The following is a 23,458-nucleotide window of genomic DNA, read 5'->3' on the forward strand; positions in this document are numbered from 1 at the left end:
CTATCTCATACATTATTTCATCTAATTTTCAAATAAATTTTTGACTCTTATGTGTGTGCATGTGAGTGTATGCGTGTGCACAAAACAATAATCCCATTAGCATTGTAAATTGTATGATACAATATGGGCTAATCTTAATCTGAGCATCAGATTTATATCCTGGTATATCTCCAGATAGAGAGAATATCTTACATTTCTTCCACTAGAGATTTTTATTAAAGTTTTCTTTATGTAGCTATTGTAATTTTCCTATTGATTTGTATCATGACAAGCTTTATTTTTATTTATTATATAAATATTTTTTCTATTATATGTTCTAATTACAAACTTTTAGAAAAAATCTTTATTTTTTAACAGAATGATATAAATTGTCAGGTTTAAAATGTTTAAGATATTTCAAAATATATCACCTAACCAAAAAATACACATACATCACTGCATATCATTATAGCCCAAGACATTTATCATTATTTCAATAAATTATTGATACAGAGATCATATTAAATTTTTTCAATTGTCAAAAAATACCCTTTAAAAAAATTATCCACAATGCGATCAAGAATAATGTAATGAACTTTGTTGTTATGTCTCTTTAGTCTTTTTAAATTTCTTCTCATTCCCGAATAGTTTCTTCAATTTTTAAAAGAATATAGATGAATTACCTACAAAAATTATAATATATTTCACCATCTGGAATTTTATGATTGAATTTTCATTCTTAGGTTTAGCTTAAATATTTTTGCAAGAATGCTGCCTAGTCGATGTTGTATTCTTTCCCTTGCTATCAGAAAGTACATAATCTCTGTTTGATCCATTTTGGGTGACTCTAAGTTTGGTCACTTGTTTAACTGTTCAACACATATCTGTATTGTAAAAAATTTTTTCTTCTTAAAATTAACAAGTAATCTGTGGGGTGATAGTTTGAAACTCTTGCAAGCTCGTGTTACCCAACAGTTTTTCACAAATTGCTCAGCATCTGTCGAATCTGCTAATTAATTGTCTGCATCAATTATTACATTGATAATTTCAAAATCCTAATTTCCTAAATCAAATAATCTTTCTATATTTAATAGCTGGCTTCTGTAGAGAAGAGCATTTTCTTTCACCTCAGTTTCTCTTATAATTTTGAGAATCACTAGGAGATGTGGACTCTTTTGTTATTGTCATTGGATACGTGATAACCCATATCAACATGATTCTTTTTGATGTTCAAAATTAATCCTACAGGAGCTTCTTCAAGCCCTCTTGTTTCTTTGGGTATAACTCCATTAGTTTTCAGGCACATTCTTGGCTGTTGACACAAAAAGATGTCCTAGGGTGATATTATTATTTCCCTGCCTGAGTTCTGGTATCAGTCATTTCTTTAAGGAGAACTCATATGTTTTTAAATGTGGAATATAATTTAGAATATAAGATCTTGGCATGTTGCATGTGCTCATTGCTTTTGGCCTACCAGAGGGTCCAGGTCTTTTCAGTGAGCAGAGCTAAGAAATAAGACACTAAAAAATGATGTGTTTATACTGACACCTCCAATTCAAATCCATGATCGCAGGATACTTTTCACCTCTTCCCATTCTATATTTATGCTTCTTTTCTCTGACAATGAGAAACTAGGGTCACAGAAGGATCAACATATTTATTCCTTTGCTCTATTCTAAAATACAAGCATGATAGTTTCATAATTATTATACTAATATCCCTGCCAAGAGCAGTTTTACCAAGTAAACCTCAAGATTTCTTTATAGTTCTTTTTGTTCTTAGACTATATCCTACTAAAGATACAAGTTAAAGATACAAGTCACTTGAATTAAATCTTTTCTTTTGGTGTGGGTTGATTAGCAATTTATTATAAGTTAGGATCATTTGTTTCTGTTTGTATTCAATTTTAGTTTTGATTTTTGTCAACTTTGTTGAATTAATTCTATTTTTTGGATGAATAAAATACGTATATGTGTCAAATTCAAAACAATTAGTCTATTTAAAGAGGTCTTTCTCTCATACCTAATCACTTATGTGTCATTCCTGCCTTTATTTTTAAAAAATGATACACACAAATACACAAATGCAGTCTTTGTTATCTTTTTATATTTAATAATATATCTTAGAAATCAACCTATGCGTGTACATAATTTTATTTATTTCTATGGTTGTACAAAAATCCACTAAAGAGATGTTATCTTTGTCTATTCGACTAGTCTCCTATGTATTTTGCAATTGCAAATATCACAATAAGCAAAATTCCACACATTGCTTCATATATATGGAAGTAGACTACAGACTTAGATTTCTGGGCTGAAGAGTGAGTGCATACATAGTTTAGTTAGAAATTGTCCAATTCTTCTAATAATTGAGAGTGCCCATTTTCTCACAGCCTTGACATTTAAATGTGTCGATCTGATAAATGAGAAATACTTTCTAAAAATTATTGATCTTTTTAAATGACTGCTCACTTTGTTGGTTCTAATCGTTTTTTTAGTGATTCTTGGGATTTACAAGCAAATAACCATATTATCATGAATTACTCAAAGTACAAGTTTTCAGGAAAAGGTATGTGCTCTTTACTGTGGTTAATGGAGGCTTATTACAATTATACATAAAAACCTAAGTATCATTGATTTCTTGTTAGTAAGAATTTGGGAGAGTATCATTTGGGCTGACAGCCTAGTGCTATTACACTTTGGAATGGTAATTACTTTGTGACTTGAAGACGGAAAACATAGGAAGTATTTTTTTTACTAGAAAATATTCTTATCATGCCCTTTTAATTTCTAAATCATAGGCTATGAAGTGGGAAAAGTGATTTTATCTTACCTCTGTTATGAGAAGTAAAATGGGTGACAATCAACTGGTCGTGTGCCATCACAGATTTTGTTACCTTTAGAACTATTGGCTCACCACTTTTATCATCTCCTAAGAAGTTGTACATGAACTGTCGTAGTCTGAAATTGGACTCCCTGCATCAAACTAAAATTGTTAAAGTCAGGGTTAGGACACAGCTTCTGTGTTTTGGATAAGAGCTTTCTACCATCCTTCTCATAGATAGAGAGCCCTAGCAGTTTTGAATTTTCTATTCCTAGAAGAAAGAAAAAAGAAAGAAAGACCAAAAGACAGACAAAGGAATGAAAACTAGCTTTTAATTTCCTCATAGGCTCCTGAAATATGTCCAAATGAAATTCACACATTGAAAATTATTTCCAGTTTTATCTTAGAGCCTTGGAGAGAGTATCCTAACAAAATTATACTTTACACTTGAAGTGATAAAAACCAGAAGTTCTTACAGTGAAATTAAACATTAGTATTTTCTTAAACTTAGATTTTAATTTTAAATGTTGGAAACTGAATTTCCATTATCAAGAAATGATGTCAAAATTGTCAATAAAGCTATAAAAATGGAAATGAAGTCATGCATACAAAACACTTTTATGTTTTACAAACATTCCTCACAACCACATTGAAGAAAGCTTGCTACCCTCTGCTCATGAGACGTTAAGACACCGGGGTGAGGGGAGTAGTGTGATGTCTCTTCCCAGCAGGAATGTGCTTGTACTTGCTTTTGAAAATCCAGTTGTCACCCCACGTTTCATGTTCATGTTCATCTTTCTTATTTCCTCTAGATCCAAAACATCTTCCCATTTGAAAAACCTTAAATGTCCTCCAGTCTACTTTTTCATCAGACTCATGTGATGTGTCAATTAACTGAAAACATTAATCTGCTATCTTGTTCTTGTCATTTCTAGCCTTTTTTTCCTTCACTCAACTATTAAGAAAAGTAATCACCTCTGTTTCTAGCCTTCAAAAAGGAAAAGGGCAGTGTAGGTAGACATACGCAGAGTAAAAATAGATGTTAAAATGGCTTAAATTAAAAGATTGAAGTTTGTGATCCCTTTGAAAAGAAAAAAATTTGTACTCCCTTGTCTCATGGATGAACTCGCTCATTCTTGGTCACCTACTGGGTGAGTAATCAGCTTGAAGTTTCTCTTTGGAGATCTCAAGGTCCCAGGTATCTTAAACTTGCCTAAAACAGTTTGGGAACCACTGAAATGGGGGAGCAAAGTGCAATTTTCAATATGGTAGAGTTTAAAAGTGTTGCAAGATATAGAGTCCCAGATCCAATTTTGGGGTGGATAGTACTTTTTTCTGGAATATTTAATGAACACCCTCTGACTTTTTATTTAATAATGGCTCCATGATTATTCGCAGAAAGCCTCAGGGCTCCCTAAAGCCACTTTCAGTACTTCTTATAGAGTTCAGCTCATTTTCCAACTGAGAAACTGATGTCTACAAGGACAAGCGAACAACTCCAAAGCCGCTTAGTTAATCAGGGACAGAGCTAAAACTAGAATTTGGCGTCTATTAACATGAATTTTGTGTACTCTAAAAATGAGATTGGTCTATAGATGTAACATAATCCAGAAGCCAAAAGTCCTGATGTGTCTAGGATTTATTTTCCATTTGCCAATAGGAATTTTTATCCTACTCATTTCTGATAAAACATTTTAATAGGCCAAAAGGGAAAGGGACAAAGGGGTTAGGAAAAGAGACAGTGGAAGAAAAGAGATGAATGGACAGATGCAGGTGGCCGATGTTACACATTTGACAACTTTGCCCGGGGTTTGCCCTGTGTTCATTGATGCTGTAAAAACAATTTTGTCAGTTGCTGCCAGGCTGTGCTGGCTGACTTTCCTTGCATGGCCATTCTAAGAGGATGAAGTCTATCCTGTGATGCAGTTCCAAATCGATTACTAAGTTAGACCAATGCAAAATATGTAGAATGTCTCACGGAGCCGAGAGAGACAGAGAAAATAACAGGATCAATTGTGCTCACTGACTGTGAGGGCATTATCCTCTGGGAGACACCACCAGCATCAAATCTGTCAATTACTCAATGACCACACCTAGACAACGGGGGAGAGTTTCAGGAGAACATATTTTATCCCTAACATATAATATCAACATCTTCATTAGAAATGATCCTAAAGCAAAGTTCCTAGGCTCACAAACATTATTTTAACCCTAGATATATTTTACTTAATGGCATACATATCTACAAATATGTATGGATTTAGGTTTTGTAGAACAGTGCATTGTTGTTGAATAAAGAGTTCAAGTTTGGACACTTATTATTTCAATATTTTTGTCTTATTATCATACCACGTGTCTAATCAAAGTTCTAATTTTAGAGACTGTATGCACAGGCAATGGAGTTTCAAATAAAAATAATCTTTATTACCTTAATTGAAAATGAACAAATAACAGCTTACAGTTAAATTGCATAGCTTCCTAAGTTACTTACTAAATGGTTTGAACTTTTGACTCAAATAGAGCCGTAATTACCTTTGTAAAATATCTGCTATTAGTTTTTAAACACACTATGTTTAGCGTCATTCACTATTCACAAGAAATATTAGTGTAGCAGATGACCTGGTGTCAGGAGGTAAACCCACATTTTTCTTACTTCCAAGTCTGTGCTTTTAATCATTCTGGCTCTTTAGGAAAGCATATTTACTTGGGTTATCATCAAGCATACTGGTCTGAGAATTGTGCCTGCCTAGTTAACTTTAGTATAAAAGTAAAGGTTTTATGGTGAGGAAATAGCACCCAGAAATCCAAAAAAATTATACAGACATTGAGATACAGATTAGAGCTAGTAGTTTATGTTTTAAATTATATAGGGAAGCTGATTATAGTGAAAAAATACAACTACTGTGCATAGAAAGCAATGGCACATTTTTACAAAAGATCTTTATAGAAGTTAAGCCCACTCCAGCTGTACCAAAGATATGCCTAACAAGAAAGGATTGCTTGTACCTTTTGGAAGAGTATGTATATGTATGTGTGTGTTTCTACCTCTCCGTTGATTCAAAATGGCTCTCTCTCCTTCTCTCTTTCAGTGTATTTACATTTTGGTTACAAGATAATCTAGGAAACATTCTTCAAAGACATTATATATGCATGAATAATCTCAAAATATTTATAGAAAATTTAATTACAATAAGTAGAATTATATACATTTAAAAACAAGAATCCAGGATAGTCATTTCTTACTCATTGTGTGTGTGTGTGTGTGTGTGTGTGTACGTTAAAAATAATACCTTTTCTATCTTGGGCAGAAGTTTATTTTGGTAAAACAACATTAGATAAGAGCAATATTTTTTAAAAATATCACTGATAAAATAATACTTTGATTTAGGAAGTGGTTATTTAAATCATTTAATAATATTTATTATTTTTGAGTCTAAATCTGCATAAAGGTATCTTTACATAGGTGAATGTTTTCCTCTTTGTATCAATTTTGTGCATTAAATTTACAATTCTATACAACTCTACTTTAATAGTTACTGGAAATGTAGACTCCTTCTCTTTTTCTGTGTTATTCTTCTTAGCACTTTGCTTTTATTCTCAGTTTTGCTTGTGTTCAAAATGGCTGCTGAACTCAGCTATTACGATTGCATTCATGTAGCAAGAAGGAAGTGCAAAAGGTAAGTGAATTGTATTCTTGGTTGAGTCCACTCCTTCAAAACAATCTTTTGAGGCGTCTCATACAACACTTCTGTTTACATCTTATTGGCCAGAATTTAGTCATCTGGTTGCGATAGAAGCTTGGACGTATAATCCTTTCTAATCACAATCCACAAAATACCAAGAAGGAACACTCTGTGGCAACTAATCCTCTCAGCCCCAAGACAGAGGAAATGAATCAGATAAACCAATTATTTTCATTATATTTTAATCCTAAGTATGCTTTCTCTCAAAAAGCAATGAAAGATAAACTGTCTATATTAGTTTGCTATGGCTGTCATAATGAAATACCACAGACTCGGTGGTGTAACAGAAATTGATTTTCTCACACTTCCAAAGACTAGAAGTTCAAGATCAAGACGTGGGTAAGTCTGATTTCCTCTGAAGCCTCTCTCCCTGGCTTACAGATGCCTGCCTTCTCGGTGAGTTCTCACGTGGTCTTTCCTCTGTGCTTGCACCCCGGCTGTCTCTTCCTGTATCCAAATTTTCTCTCTTTATAAGGACAACAGTCAGATTGCATTAGGGCCTCCTCATCGGCCTTGTTTTAACTTAATCGCCTCTTTAAAGGCCCTCTTTCCAAAGACAGCCAGCTTTCGAGGTACTCAGTGGTTAAGTCTTAAAGATATGAATTTTGAGGAGACACAACTCAGCCCACAGTACTATCCTTTCAGGAATGCCATGGAAATGTAAAGATAAATTCAAACTTCAATATAATTAATTTTATTATAATAGCGTAATGAATTGAGCAAAATGGACTTTTGGCTCTTTTTGCTAGTTATATTTTATTTCATTCATTACTTCTAGAAATCTCTCCCCTGAAAAGAATATGCCCCACTTTACTTTTTTCTAGTTCAAAAACTAATAATCTCTATGCTGGAAATAAATATTACATAATTATATACTTCAGTGATTCACAAATGAACGCTTAACTGAGTTCCAGGGATATTTATATTTTATCTCCACAATAAATTTTACTTCAGCCATTTAAGTTTACGTCATTTTTCCATTTTGAATAATACACAAGTAGCCAAAACAAATTCACAATGTTTCTTTTCTTTCAACAAACTTTTAACATTGGTTTGTATTCTTTCATATTCTTTTTGAAATGAATACAAATACATATAGACATACTTTTACTTTATGGAGATTTGATCACATAATATAAATGATTTTGTCATTTGATTTCCTTTCTTAACATATAATGCATAATGAGGATCTTTCCAGTCAATATTTATATGGTGCATAATAATAGATTATGCAAATGAAGCATCTTTGCAATCAACACTTACACTTCTACACTATTCTTGTAAGTAATGGCATAATATTTCACAATAATTTAAATGTCTTTATGTAATCTATCCTCTTTGGCAAGACATTTGGGTATTTTCAAGACTCCCATCCCATCCCTATAGAAAAATGGATATAATATTTACATTTCAAAGGGAGAATATTTTGAGAAAAATATTTTAAGACCAAAGGATTACCCTATCTTGGTGGCTTTTTGTATTAGGGCAAAGAGCTTTGCCCATTCTCCTCCTCAATCATATCAGGAACGTCAACATTAAGATAAATTTCTTATAAAACAAACTCAAGAAAAATATGATGTAATGCCCTTATTTAGGAATTAATAACCATCATTATTTTCTGCACTTTTTCTAAGCATAAGAATCCCTGGGAGATGCAATGTGAATGCAAAAATCAAGGATCTCAAGAAGCATATTTATCATAAGGAGTCTGATTCTTTTTTTAAATTTTGTCAGTTAGTTACATGATCAGCTATCCACAGGCAAACTAAATGTTTACGTAGTTTTGACAGTGACACAATAATAGACCCCAAAGCAGTTAAGTTGCAAGAACTTTTTTGAAACTCTGCAAATATAGGCCTAGCATCAATTATTATTCAACATAGAGCAGTGAGTGAAAGTACTGATATGCTCGGAATTACAATAATTTCTAAAAATAGGGCTTTAATTCATGTAGTATACTTTAAATTCTGACTTCAGGCTCATGACTTTGGTTTCACGAAAGAGAAAAATCATTCTCAAAGCCCATTAAGCTGACTAGTTTCCTGAAATTTTTTCTCAGTATTGTTTGAAACTCACACATGCAAATCCAAATATTCGAGACTGCTTTGTTTGTTGTTGGGGTTGAGTTTTGTTTGTTTGTTTTCCAGTTTTCACACATGTAAAGATTGATGGTATTAGCTATCATAATATTTGTGAAGTTTTACTTTTTGTCTTTCTTTAAGCTTTTCCTTCATGGTAATTTTACAAAATAACATGCACAACTTTTTTTTAGCAAACAGTTTTGGGCCTATACCATATAAGTAGAATAGTGCACAGGTGACAATTATTCAACTCAATTTTCAAAGAGAACATGCTCAAGTAACCAGCACTCACGTCAATGAATGCAGCCTTGACAGCACTCTGGAGTCCCCAGCTACCACTTGTGCACTCTGCAACTGTCCCCTCCAAGGGTAACCATGATCCTGTCTTCTCTCAAAGCTGATAGAACTTGAACTTCATATGCATGGAATTGTACTGTAAGAGCTCTATTCTATCTGAACTCCTTTGGTCACAATTTTGTAAGATTCATTCCTATTTTTACTTGTAGGAATGATTTTCTCATTCTCCCTATTGTATGTTCTTTGTTGTATGCATATATAATTATTCCTTTATTCATTTTTGAAGATAGACATGTGAGTGGTATTTCAGTCCACTATGGATGAAGTTCCTGTGAACATTCTTCTTATGCATGTGTTTGGTGCACATGTAAACACTTTTGTGTCAGATATATCGCTAGGAGTGGAACTGCAGGATCACAGTGTATGTGTGTTTTTATCTGTAGTAGTTGTGGCCAAGAGATTTGCCAAGTAGTTGTTCCAATTTATAGTCCCAACAACTATGTATGAGAGTACACACATATTTTTCATGTGGGAGACATACAGGTATTTGAAGCTAAGGAACAATTTTGGTTGATTATAAAAGAGATGATAATAGAAAACTTCACTTATAATTAAAGATTTTGATATACTATAGGAAAAAGCTTAAACTGAATGACTCTGTGTAGATTTTAATAAAATTATTCTTACAAAATAGTTTATATTTGAGGATGACAGTACTTCATTAATCACCAGAAAGTGTGTACTAAAAATGTTGACTATCCATATCATCTTTAGTTGTCAATCACCCATAAATTTTATCCAAAGATTTGTATGCTTTCAATTATACCATACTGCCAGGAGAGTTCCTTAAGGAGATTAATATTTTTTTTCTTGGCATCAGAAATATTGATATTCGCAAAGATCCAGGTTCTAGGTCTTCATAGTGACGTCATTATACTTGCTTGAGATTCAAAAAGAAAAACTTTACATGTTTAAACCTTAAATATTTTCTATCTGCAAGTATGGCAGGACACAGACATTGAACAATGTGTTTTTATATTTATTATCCTTAGAAAATGCAAATAGATGTATATATTGTGAACTTGTGGATTAAAAAGTTACCTATGCCATGGGGACATGAACAGAACTTCTTTGCGGGCATATCTACAATAGCCAGAATTGTAAGAAGAGATTCTTTTAAACGTTTATTTATTTATTCATTTTGTTAATCTGTGGTAATTAATCCTTTAACTATATTTAAGAAACTGTACTGAAATTATTATTTGTTAACATCTGATGTTTTTTGACATTTTTTCCTTCAATATCTTATTTGCCTATATAAAGGAGACACACTGTAAAACCAAAGGGTCATTTTCAGTCATTGACTTTAAACTTGGTGTAACACTGATTTTCTTCAAAGCTAAATACGTGTAAACACTGATGAGTAAACCAGACTTCTGCCGTGTTAAAGGATTAAAATAGAGCCATAGATTTTCAAAGTGTTTTTAATATATTACAGTTTAGGTATGAATTTACTTTGCCAGTGTCATGCATGATAGTCTCCTTTTGCTAACCAAAGAGATAACTCAAGCTTCTTCTTTCTTGGCATGTCTCCTTGTTGAGGCTTTTCAGTTTTCCAGTCTACTTTGCAGCTAAGAATGGTTGTGCGACTCAGTTTAGACCAAAAGCATAAGCAGAAGTCAGCTGAGGGGACTTATTGGAAAATTCTTTCTTCTTTTTAAAGAACCAAGTATATAAAGAAGCTACTTACTCTGTCTCTACTTCTCTTCTTCCTGAATTGGTCATAGATATGGTGTCTGCAGCACTGATTTTCATCTAATGATCATGAAACATTTAGCATAAGAAGGATCAACCCGCACTGTAGGGATCGCAAAATGGGGCCTGGGTCTTGAAAGTATAACTGAGCCATTACACAAAACTTGGAATCGCCTATACCCTGACAAATTGTTATGTAATAAAACACGTCCCTGTGTTTGCAATCAGTGTCAGTCAGCTTTCTGCTGAATGCAATCCTAACCAACATATTTTTAAAGTTGTTAGAAAGGGTATATTTTTGCTCAACATCTTTCAGATTAAGAAATATTACATTGCTTTATTTTTCTTAAAGCAGATTAAATCGTGTTTTAAACATCTCTTCTTTGTGTGGTGAGAAATATTTGCCCCCCTCAGCCATTGTCACTTAGTGGGGAGCTGTTTCCTCTTCCCCGGGATTTTACTCTTGCCCCATGGGGTCTTCCACTGACTGGAGAATTGGGATAAAGCACTGCCCTACACACAGACCTGCTGCTTGTCATGATCTAGTCAACATGTCAAACTAAGGCCTATGGTCAGTTTGAAAGCTTCCAACTTAGTTGGCTAGTATCTTGTCCCAATACCCACTCACATAGACAGACTGGGTAGTCTGGCTCCAGGACAAAATCCTGCATCTGATTTTTCAGGTCCAACCATAGGCGATCACAAAGGCTTATCTGACAAGTCTCACAGGGGAAGACTGCTCTGCCCACATCAGACCAGTGCATTGCAGTCTCTGAAGGGAGTTGCAGTCAAGGACTCAGAGCTCTGTGGTCATCCATGCTTTTACACATATCTGAATTCCCAGGCCAGGCCCTCCCTTTGGAGGCCTCTTTATCAGGGAACCCACTGAAGAGGCTTTCTCAAGCACCTCTGCCCAGATCACCTTATCAGGGATCCTTGAAAAACTTTTTCTCCACTCTATTCCTAGCCCTTCCCCTTTGCCTCGTCTCAGCCTCCAGGCCCAAAACCAACAGAAACCTTTTCTTTAGGGGTTTTCTGGGCAGTAAGACAAACATCTGCATTAATCCACCTGACCATCACCTGTTGCCATTCCAAGGGGGAAAAGTGGACCACTGCGGGGAGCTGTCACTTTCTCCCGTTTAGCCTTTTGCTGGACTATCTCAACAAGTGATTAAATACTTGCCTATTAATATATTTGGGTTGTTGTCTTAATTGACTATTTGAACATCTGGCAGCTCATCTCTCTTCAGCTCAGCTCAGCTCTTGACAAGACCTAGAGGAGGTAGACAGCTGCAAATGGTGTGCGAAGTAGAACTGGGCCACAGGGTCAATCCTTAGGAAATACTCTAGGAAAACTCCATCGTTTGGGGGCATAGAGCTGTCTTTCAGTTATGCCTTTTTTGTATTTACACATTTTGGAATATTCCACTTCTAAAATTTGAGTATGTAAAATGAAGTTGTTCTCACAGTTGTTCCCTCAAATCCAGAGAAGTCACAATCCCTAGGGCATAATGTTTATCTGACTTTCAGGAGGGGGATAACAGATGCCTCTCACACTTTGGTGTTTAGGATACAGCTGCAAGAATAGAACAGAAATTAGCATCCATTAAATGATCCGTCAAATTTGAGATAGTAAAACCCACTTTCTGTGTTTTCATGTGCCCTTGGGCCTTTAATTTCCCTTGTAGCTTAGCCAATTACTCTCTTTCTTGAGTCTTACCTGTTCTGGCTTCTGCTCCCTATGTGCTGAATGTTTATGGTAGGAGGTTTTGGGCAAGGTTCTCCCTTGTGATTCTTGCCTTCCTTCCCTTCCTTTCTCCTCTCATCTTTTCTCTTTTCTTCTCTTTCCTCTTTTAAAATTTCAATTACTTTTTATTTTTTTTGTCTTTTTGCTGGGAAGGATAGCTTACCAACTCATGGTCAGACTGCTCTGTTACATGGTGTGAAATGGAAATACGACATGGAAATAGAGAACAGACATACACACCCACCCCCCCACACACACAATCAAAAAAGTGGATATTGTGTCACTATTGTCATGCTTTATTCTTCTTGAAACTATCTTTATATTCTGTGCATTTACCCTGCATCTGTGTCTCATAAAGATTGAGTGGATAGGAAAAAGGGAGGGAGAGAGAAAGAGAGATGACGTCAATACCCTATATTCTTCCAACATGGCACCTCTTCTCTCTTGAGATGTGTCAGATCCTTTTTATATTATCCTATTATAAATTATAAACTTTTTTCCAAGGAAAAACTGGATTTTAAAAGAATAAAATTAGAAAATTGTGTGTCCTATGGGAAAAGATGATTGGCTGCTACAGGTTTAAAAGAAGAAAGGTAGAAAAGAGGATAGCACAGTAAATGTATGGTTATCTATGCTTCTTTCTAAAGTCTTGAGTTCCACAATTTATTTTACTTATTTATAATTCCCAAGATTCAAGCAGAGAATAAAACTAGTCTCTTAAAATATTAATTTTCAGTTTTTAATATTTTAAAAAATAAAAACATTTTTGGTTTGCTCCTCCCATGAACTTACAATTAATTTTTTTATGTCTTAAAAATAGTTTCCAGATGCATCTGAAATTTTATACAATATCAGATTTATATTTTTAGGATCTGACAGATAATGTAACACCAATAAATGGGAAACTATATCCGTAGTCCTCCTTGCCTTCCTTTCTGAATATGCAAATGAGGTAGTGTCAAATATCTCTTTTCAATTATTTTAGGCAGATCAGAATTCCCCTGCCAGTTGCTCAAACTTTTGACATTTTCAGGTTGTGATTTTTGACTTGTAAAAGCTCACAATTTCAGCTGATCCAAAAAAAAGAAAAAAGCAGTATCTTTTAAAAAAAAGTCTACCTAAATTTTCATTCACTGAAATAATTTCCAAGCAAATAAATTAAACTGACCTTTTTTCTTGATGAAGGGGAGTCCTCAGAGGGCTTCGTGGCCTTTGGAGACTTACTGAGGAACAACACTGAAGAAAATTGATGTTTGCTGCTTACAAAAAGTCTGTGGGAATCATGTACAAGAACAACAAAACACTTGTACTGCTACACTATTCAGTAATCTTTTGGTTAAAAGCGACACTCATTCAAACTAGATTAAGCCACCAAAGAGTGGGAAGGCTACACAGTTGTGCTTATTTCAAGACAAGATGGATCCCAGGGTTCAAATATGTCACTAGCATCCTGTGTCATTTTCCGCATCTCTTGTTTCTGCTTGCTTTCTGAGACAACCTCTCTTCCTCATTATAAAGGTAGACCATAGAGCTCCAGTTTAACAAAGCTTGTTTTTCAGGCTCTCACATGCAGAGATACCCCCTTTCTCTGCTTCCATGTCAATACCTCCACCTCATGTCAATACCATGTCAATACCTCTCCTTCTGCCACCCTGAAAAAAGAATGTATCGAATCAAAACAAGTCAAATAAAAGCAAATCAATCAAGCAAGCAATCACAATTCTGAGTGGCTCACCTTGAATCATGTGATCAGCCTTAAACCAATTACAATGTCTCAGCGGAGGAAGTATTCTAATTGAAAAGTTGGTTTATGTGTATTGCAGTGACTGTTTCTTGACAAATTACCCAAAAATTTAGTTGCAAAAAATAATCATTCACTTTGCTCAGGGATTTGGTATGTTAGTAATTCCCAAAGGGCATGGAGAGGAAGTCTTGTCCGCTTCTCTTGAGGTCTACAGGGGTGTCTCAGAGGCAGAAATCTGGAATCATCTGAAGTCTCCCTCACTCATGTCTGAAGGTTGACGTGAGAGGCAATTGAACAGCTTAGGAATAGAATAGACAAGATTCCGCAGGCATCTATCTCTTGCTTTGTGTAGTCTGGTCATCTAATCTCTCAGTATGAAAGCTTTAGAGTAGCCAGACTTTCTACACATCAGCTCATAGCTCCAGAGAGAGAGAGAGCCAGGCAGAAGTTGTGTTACCTTTTTCTAATTTAGAGTCAGAAGTTACACAAAGAAACTTACGACATATTCTATTCATCAGGAGTAATTCAATAAGTCAATCTGCATTCCAAAGACCTACATATTTTGTGAGAAGAAATGTAAAGAATTTGCGGACATGTTTTAAACACCTTCAATGTACCTAACTTTGGGAAGGGTAAATGACATTGCGAGAAATTTCTACCAGGTGTGAGAAGGAAGGTGGTTAGTGGTTAAGGTGTGGCCCTCTTATCATGCTGAAGCCCAGGTTCGTTTCCCAGTTGGGGAACTACACTACCTGTCTAGAGCTGTCAAATTGCAGCAGCTGCCTGTTGCTGTGACACTGAAAGCTATGCCACCGGTATTTAAAATACCAGGAGGGTCACCCAGGGTGGACAGATTTCAGTGGAGCTTCCAGACTAAGACAGACTAGGAAGAAGAACCTGGCCACCCACTTCTGAAAAAATTAGCCATGAAAACCCCAGGAATAGCAATGGATATAAAGCTGGAAGCTGAGAGGATGGTGCAAAAAGACCAGGCAGTGCTCTCCTCTGCTGTACACAGGGTCACTAGAAATCAGAATTGACTCCACAGCATTATCAGAGGAGAATGGCAGGTAACAAAACATTTTCATGTGTTCATTACCAGCATATAAGAAAGGAATATATAGCTAATAATTGCAAACAATTTTATGTACTGAAGATACCTTCTTAAGTATAAGTTGCTGTTACAGTTCTAATGAAATTTATAATTGTTTATATCAACTCTGAATTATCACTGATGCTTGCTCATTGTTACACATTTTTACCAATCTTTTCACTTATGAGTATTAATTTCTATCAAGTGGTTGGAATAGACCTTTATGAAATATTTTTAAGGAAAGTAAATAGGTGCATATTTTTCTTGAACCCTATTTACTTTGAATTGTTTTTATCTTAAAAGATATGACGACATGGAAAATTATCTGATCACAATTGTTTATTTTTTAACATTAAATTACTGATGATATTGTTACTTTATACTTTTCTTTCATCATGTTGAGTCTCAACAGAAAATGTGAGGGACATTAGTTGTTATTGTGAGCATGAAGCTAACCTTTATTTTTGACTTTGCGTTTGTACATTATACGGGATGAGGTTTCTACCCTACTGCTATGTGTTTACATGAGGTGTTTTAAGAATTATGTTGCATTGACCATAGTGAATCCTAACATTAGAGATGCAATGTATTTTGTTGGTCTAGAAAACTTATCCACTCTACAATTTTGGCCACAGCATCTGCCCCATTTGTTCTGTTCTGTCAATCATCACCAATAATTTGCATTTTAAATCACCAGTTTGCAGCCTCCTTAGATATATTTACATCTTTTACCTGTTAATTTTCTTCTTGTCTTGTGAATTCTGGGAAAGCTTTTCAAATTGTTCCTCATATCACTTAATCAATAACTTATTCTTCTGAGAATTCACAACCATTTCTTAAACATTTTTCGGATCCATGGAATAGATCATTTTCAGAATTAATGTCTTCCTTTAAGTCTTTTGTATATTGTTCAATATATTTGATTCTGCGTTATATTTTTGTGGGTTATAAGTTGCCAGTAATTATGTTTTTTCTTTTAATATCATTTGAATTGTAATTTCTCCAGCATTGTGTATCAAGAGATGAAGTACATTACTATATCTCCGACCTTATGACAGGGCCACCTTGTCTTGAATAATGGAATTTGTAGTAAGTTTTGAAAGCGAGAAATATGAGTCTTCCAACTTTGTTTTTCTCTTTCATTATTGCAGCTATTCTGGGTCGCTTGAATTTCCATATGAATTTTAGGACAACTTATCAATTTTTGCAGAAAAAGCCAGGTGGAGTTTTGATAGGGAATGTATTGAATCTTCAAATCAACTGGGGACTATTGAGATCTTAATAATATTAAATCTTCCAGTCCACAAATATGAGATTCCTTTCTATTTATGTAGGTCTTCCTTAATTTCTCTCAAAGACGTGTTCTAGTTTTCAGTGTACAAGTCTTGCACTTCTTTTGCTAAATTTATTCTTAAACAGTTTATTCCTTTATATGCTCTTGTAAAAAGAATTTTTTTCTTAATTTCATTTTTGGAATTATTCATTGCTACTATGTAGAAATGCAATTAATATTGTCTATTGATTTTGTGCCCTACAATCTTGTTAAACTCATTTATTCTAATAATTTTGTGTGTGTGTGTGAAATCTTTAGGAATTTATGTCTCTTTTTATTTTTTGGTGAGGAAGATTTGCCCTGAGCTAACATCCATTGGCAATCTTCCTCTGTTTTCTTTTTTTTGTTTTTGCTTGGGGAGGATTATCCCTGAGCTAACATCTGTACCAACTTCCTCTACTTTATATATGGGATGCCTCCAAAGCATGGCTGATGAGCGGAGTAGGTCCACACCTGGGATCTGAACGAGTGAACCAAGGAATTTCTGTATCAAATAGCATGTAAATACATGTAAAAATTTTTATATTTGATGAGACATGATTCTCATGTTTTCCTTTAGTTCGTTAGACATGCTTTACTTCAGTCCTTGGAAGGTATTTATACTAGATGATATTAAAGTCTTTGTCAAGTGAATCCAACACCTGGGTTTTCTCAGGGACAGTTTCTTCATCATCTTTTTTCCCTATGCATGTACCATATTTTTGTGATTCTTTGCATGTCTCATAATTTTTGTTGAAAAGTGGACATTTCAAATAATATAACATGGTAACTGTGGAAGTAAGTTTCTCCCTCTCCACAGGGTTTGGTACTATTTTTTGTTCTTGTTCTTATTACCTTTTTTTTATGTGTGTGAGTAAATGTCCTGAACTTATCTGTAAAGTCTGTGTTCTGGGTCAGGTGTTGCCACTGAAATCTCTCTTTTGTTAGCTTAGTGGTCAGCAAATCAGTGGACAAACTTTTTCTTAAGTGCCTGTGATCCAATCAGTGTCCCACATTTGCTGAGGGGCTTGCTGTGCACGGGGGGGCACACCTTTCATGCTCCTTCAATTTTCAGCTGTGCCTTAGCCTCCTCTTTGGAGTTTCAAGATCAGCCAGAGACGCGATATAAGGGCCGTCCCAGGCCTTCCCAGGCGAATGAACAACCCCATACACGGCCTTCCAGATTCCCAGGAATATGTCAGAGCTTTTCAAAGCCTCCTGTGGACATCCCATTTCCCAACATTTTCTTTTAAGCTTTTTGGTCATTCTCGCATTTGTCCCAACTATTACCAGTGGCTCAAGTGGTTGTAGTATTAAACAGTTGTGGCTGATGGTTTTTCACAAGTGCCCTGGGGTGAAGACTTTTCAATCTGAGAGAGTTCTGACCCAGATCAAATAAAGACAGGCTGTCCAATTTGGGTTTACAGGGAGCTGCCAGGCCAAATAATAAAAAATGTGTAGAAATGGAACACTCCAAACCCATGCTGCCCCATTAGGGCACTTATTTCAGCAAGTACTTTCCATTCATTTATTTTTAAATAGATGTGTAAAAGTATTTGAAGAATGTTATTCTATTTACACAATGAACAGAAGGTAACTATCTTAAAATTATAAATACCAGAAAACTTTTTGCAAATGTCATATTTACTAGGAACTCTTTAGACACATTTTTCTTCAGATTGAGACTAAGACCAGGTCACCTACTGTTATTACTCAAATTGCCACAAATTCAGTGCAGCTTAAATTATAATTCCTGATGAATTTTTTTCTAATAAATACTCAACAAACACATTCTAAAATACATATACAAGAGCATTTACCCAATAATAGTCCAGTCTCTTTTAAAAAAGAATTTCGAAGTCTTTCCCTACCTGAGAGGATGCGATATTTTAAAGAAGCCATGTTGATAAAACAGTTTGGTTATGGATCACATTAAACAAATCAACTTGTTAAACAGCATGGAAGTCTTAAACATAGAAATAAATCACGTATGAATGAATCTGTTTTATGAAAAAAGTATCACAAAAATTGGTCAAAATGATGGATTGTTTAAAGGATGGTGTTGGAAAAACCGACTCATGGAGAAAAGTATAACTTTGGATCTCCGCTTATCTTTGTATTATATACAAAGACCAATACGGGAACAGTAAAACTGTAAGTAAAACTGTAAAGTTAACAGAATGAAACTAAGGACAGCATATTTGTATCTCTGAGTTGGGTAACAGATTTTAATGAAACATCTTAAAGCACATATCATAAAGTCAAAAAGTAAAAATTTGGGCTCAATAGGTCAAATTTAATATTGTTATTCAATCAAAGACGCAACTGAAAAATACTGCTGGAATGATAGAGTAGAAGATATCTACAAATCAGTATCTTAAAAATGCTTCATACAGTATACAAGAAGTTTATGTCAACAGAATAAAAAATAGAGATAATACGAAGAGTCTAAAGCTTATTAATAAGCAATTAAAAGAGAAATTTCTGTACGTATTCATAAAACATCATACTCATGTCTTTTAGGAGATATTTGCAAGATATTTATCATAGCATTGTATATGGAAGTGGATAATTGGAACCATCCTAGCGATTGACTACTAAAAGATAAAAATAAAAAATAATGCAAAGGTAAAATCTGTAGGATGCCTATAACGTCATAATGTAGCAAACAAAATGTATAAACTAGAGGCATGCACAACATATGGATGGATCTTAAAACATAAAGTTGAGTAAAAAGAAGAAGAAAAAGAAATTATTATTGTATTTTCTTTGCTTAATATCATTTATGCATCTATACAACACAAACATACAGGAAAAAAATACTATATACTTAGATAGATAACATACATAGTCAATTATTCATGCCTAACATATTAGAGCAGGTGTCTGTTGGGGGAAAGGGGAATATTTAAAGCATACAGGTAGTGAAGTGGGGAAATGTATCCTTAACTCTTTGCACTGCAGTTCCAAAATAGTGAGACGAAAATAACCAAAGCTATTCTCAACTAATGGGTAAAACATAAATCTTAACCTGTGACAGTGATTTCACACTTTTTCTTCTATAATTTTTTTTTCACAGTTAAACTATTGTTGCACATAATAAATGAATTTAATTTCATGGATGCTGGTGACCAATATCTTGGATTTTTTTCTTGTCATATCAAGATAATAAGATATCTACTTCATAACGTTGTTACGAAGATTGAATAATTTAATATGTGGAGATATTTAGAAGATGTTTGAGACATTTAAATGCTCAGTAAAATTATCTTCTTAAATTTTTGGCTGTCAAAAAATACATGAGGAAAAAATAAATGAGGTTATAAAATATATATGTACTATATATATTTCAGATTAAAGGATGCCATAATGCTATTTATTCATATATTAAATGGCTAGAAATATGAATTCAACATTTTCACCTACTTCTAGAGCTAGTCTCAGTTTTAGTCTAGGATAGTCCCAATTTTGTAGTGGCCTTTGAATAATTTAAGAATCTTATAGTTAAATGTGACCATGTATATATAATATTTAAATATATATGTATATATATACAATTAAGTATATATATACAATTAAGTATAATATACAAAGGTAATTGATCGGCTCATAAAGATAAAAAGCCTAGAGGAAGAATTGAATTTAGTTGAATGTAATTTTCAACGTTCACACATTCTCAGAACTTTGGTTCTATTACTGTGTTTTCTGTGATGCTTTTGGCATTTTTCTCCTCTGTGAGTCACTTTCACCATTAGGACAGCTCATCTGATGAGTAAAAATAGATGTAGCAGTTCCTGAACTCCCATCCACATACTATTCCAACTATTCCAACATTTCATTCGTTCTCAAGGAGTTAGACAAAGCTTCTTCCCTCAGCATCCCAGCAAAATGGTCTGAATGCCACATGGCCTAAACTGGGTCTCATGATCATCTCAGAACTGAATTCTGTGGCTAGGAGAATGGGAGTCTTTTAAGTCTCATAGAAACATTGGGGGGGTGGGGGTGGCGGGGATTATGTTACTCAAAAGAAAAACTGGATACTTTAGTGAGAATTCTAGGCAGTGAGTAGGGTAAGAAACCAACAAGTATCAACTTTAGAACTAATATCTGGAACTCTTAATAGTGCTATGCATTCCTTCTAGAGTCTTTCTTCTTTCCTCATACAAAGGCCTACTCAGCATTTTATCTGTTTTTCCTTTGTTTTCCTCATGTGTTTAAAGGCTTTCCAGTGCCTCTGTGTTCTTGGCTCCTCCTGGGTCAACATTTCAGATTCCCACAAACCCATTGGTTTCACTCATTGATCTTGTTCATAGGGTGTTCAGATGTTGTGCTACAGCAGAAGGACAAAAATGGAAAGAAACACATAATTTTTGTCTGAGAAAAGTCTGTCCTATAAGGATATTCAATATTATATATTATTCTCTTATTAGAGACTAACAAAAGCGAGTATGTATAGTTTGATGAAATCTGTTCAGCTGTGGAATTGTCAGGGTCAAGCTAAAGGACACAGGTTAATTGCATCATTTATCTATATATTCAATTTTCCCTGATGTTCAAGACTAAGAATCAATGACGCCGACATTCTCTGGAGGGCTCAATCAACATGTTGCTAGAGATGTCCCTGGTGAGGGAGTCAGGCCAATTTCAGAGCCCCAGGATCTGGTATACTTTTCTCTAGAGACATGGCACAAAATTTGAAGATAGTTTCAGAGGCTGTATCCAAAGTAGGAAACAAGTATAAGACCTTGAACTTTTTTCCTCTCTCACCTATGGGTGTCAGATCGCAGAAAAGTTCAAGGGGAAGACCCCATATTGGAATGATTGAAAGATTGTTTAAAGAAAAAAATGCATAATAACAAAAATAAGTATAATAAATCTCATACTACTGAATGGCAAGATCAAGATTTTATCCAGGAAATTCAGAGTTATTTTCATGATTAGTCTAAATTGAACGTGATTATTTCACTTGATATTGCAATGTCTAATGTGAAAAGTATTAATATAGTTTGTTTTGCCCCTGTAGCAATGTAGGCATTTAAAAAATAGTTGAGTAATGAAGTTACAAGGAATATATGAGCATGTCTTTGGGCCAGCCTGGTGGCAAAGTGGTTAAGCTCATGCACTCTGCTTCAGTGATCCTGGGTTCACTGGTTTGGATCCCAGGCATGGACCTACGCACTGCTTACCAAGCCATGCTGTGGCAGGCGTCCCACATATAAAGTAGAGGAAGATGGGCACAGATGTCAGCTCAGGGCCAATCTTCCTCAGCAAAAAGAGGAGAATTGGTGGTGGATGTTAGCTCAGGGCTAATTTTCCTCAAAGGAAAAAAATAAAGAGCATGTCTTGGTAGTGAAAATTTTGCTGTCTTGAGAATAAAAATTAAAATGTCATTAAGGTACAGATTTTAAGCCTTAGATTATAGTTTATAAACATCAGGTGATAGACGTAAACTTTCTACATTCCAGAAACAATATTGTCAATGTGGTCAGGTCACCAGAAAACTTTCTAGAGAAACAAGCACAAGAGGCTGGTACATATAGTCAGATGTTCTCAGTTCAAATAACAGAAAACCCCAAAACAATTTGCATTAATAATTAATAGAAGACATTTAGAGCTAGGACATCATCAAATTTGGAAAGTTTACTCTTTAAAAGAAACTTTCTTTTTTGGCACCCAATGACTTTAACAAAGACCCAGTTCTTCTGATCTTTATTCTCTGCCAGCCTGAGTGTGTTTGATCTGTCTTGCCCTCAGATGAGGCTAATGGCTGGTGGGCAGCAAGGAAGGCTCTGCATACCTATGTAGCCATGCCAGATAAAATCATTCTGCATTAAGAGTTTCTTTTCAGAAATGACAAAGCTGTTGCAATTAGCTAGAGCAATGTCACAGCAGGTGGGATTAAAACACTGTTGTCTGCATTACCAAAAACCCGTGAAAATGCTCCCATGCTGCCCGGCACAGTCATATAAGCAAATGTAAGACTAGATAGCATTTCAGTGAGGTTCATGTCCTGAATGCACTGGTTTTTCATGTACCTAGCAAGAATTCCTACCAGATTAAGTTTTTTTCTCTGATAAGTCTGATTCGTTAGGCTTGTTCTCCAGAGAGATGGTAGAGGCCACAGATACAGTCATTCTTAGAGTATTATGTACTCAATTCTGCTTTACGCATTTTTAGTTAGTTAATTTTTCAAGCTGGTTTTGCCTGTTTTATATCTGGGAGTAATTTTTTAAATATCAAATTTTTGGGTGGAATTTAGTATATTTTGTAGATAGAGACTTTCACTTATTTTGTATTTCTTGATGATTTCATTAGAAATTTGGAAGACTAAGCCAGTGGGTGGAAAAACACATATTCTATTCTCACATTTATACTCTTTACATGGTAGCATGTAAGCGTTTATATTTTTAAACATATGAACATTAATTTGTTAAAATCACTTTTTACATCAATATGAACATTTTGATCTGCTGCTTTCACTCAAATTGCTTTATAGAAAATAATGAACTGTCATTGATCATAGCACTGTAGGATATATAATTATTACTATTAATACAATTCGTTAAGAAGTAAACATAATAAATTACTTTTAATGAGTCTTCCAGACATAAATTTGTTTCAATCTACAAACTCATTTATATCTTTGTGGTATACCCAAATTAAATTAGCATTCTCCGATGTTCTCAGAAGTGCTCCTTCTTTGTAAAGTAATAAACATAACACATAGATCAAAACAATTTCGTTAGAGTCAAGTTTTACAGTGCTGGAAGGAAATTATTAATACTCTGGCAAACTTTCTACTTTTTAAAATTATAATTCTTCTCTGTTCAAGAGGATAAACAAGCATCTCTGTACGGTGATGCAGAATAGAACCATGAAAAGCC

The sequence above is a fragment of the Equus przewalskii genome, chromosome 14 (genome assembly GCF_037783145.1).
Source record: "Equus przewalskii isolate Varuska chromosome 14, EquPr2, whole genome shotgun sequence".
Taxonomy (NCBI): Eukaryota; Metazoa; Chordata; class Mammalia; order Perissodactyla; family Equidae; genus Equus; species Equus przewalskii.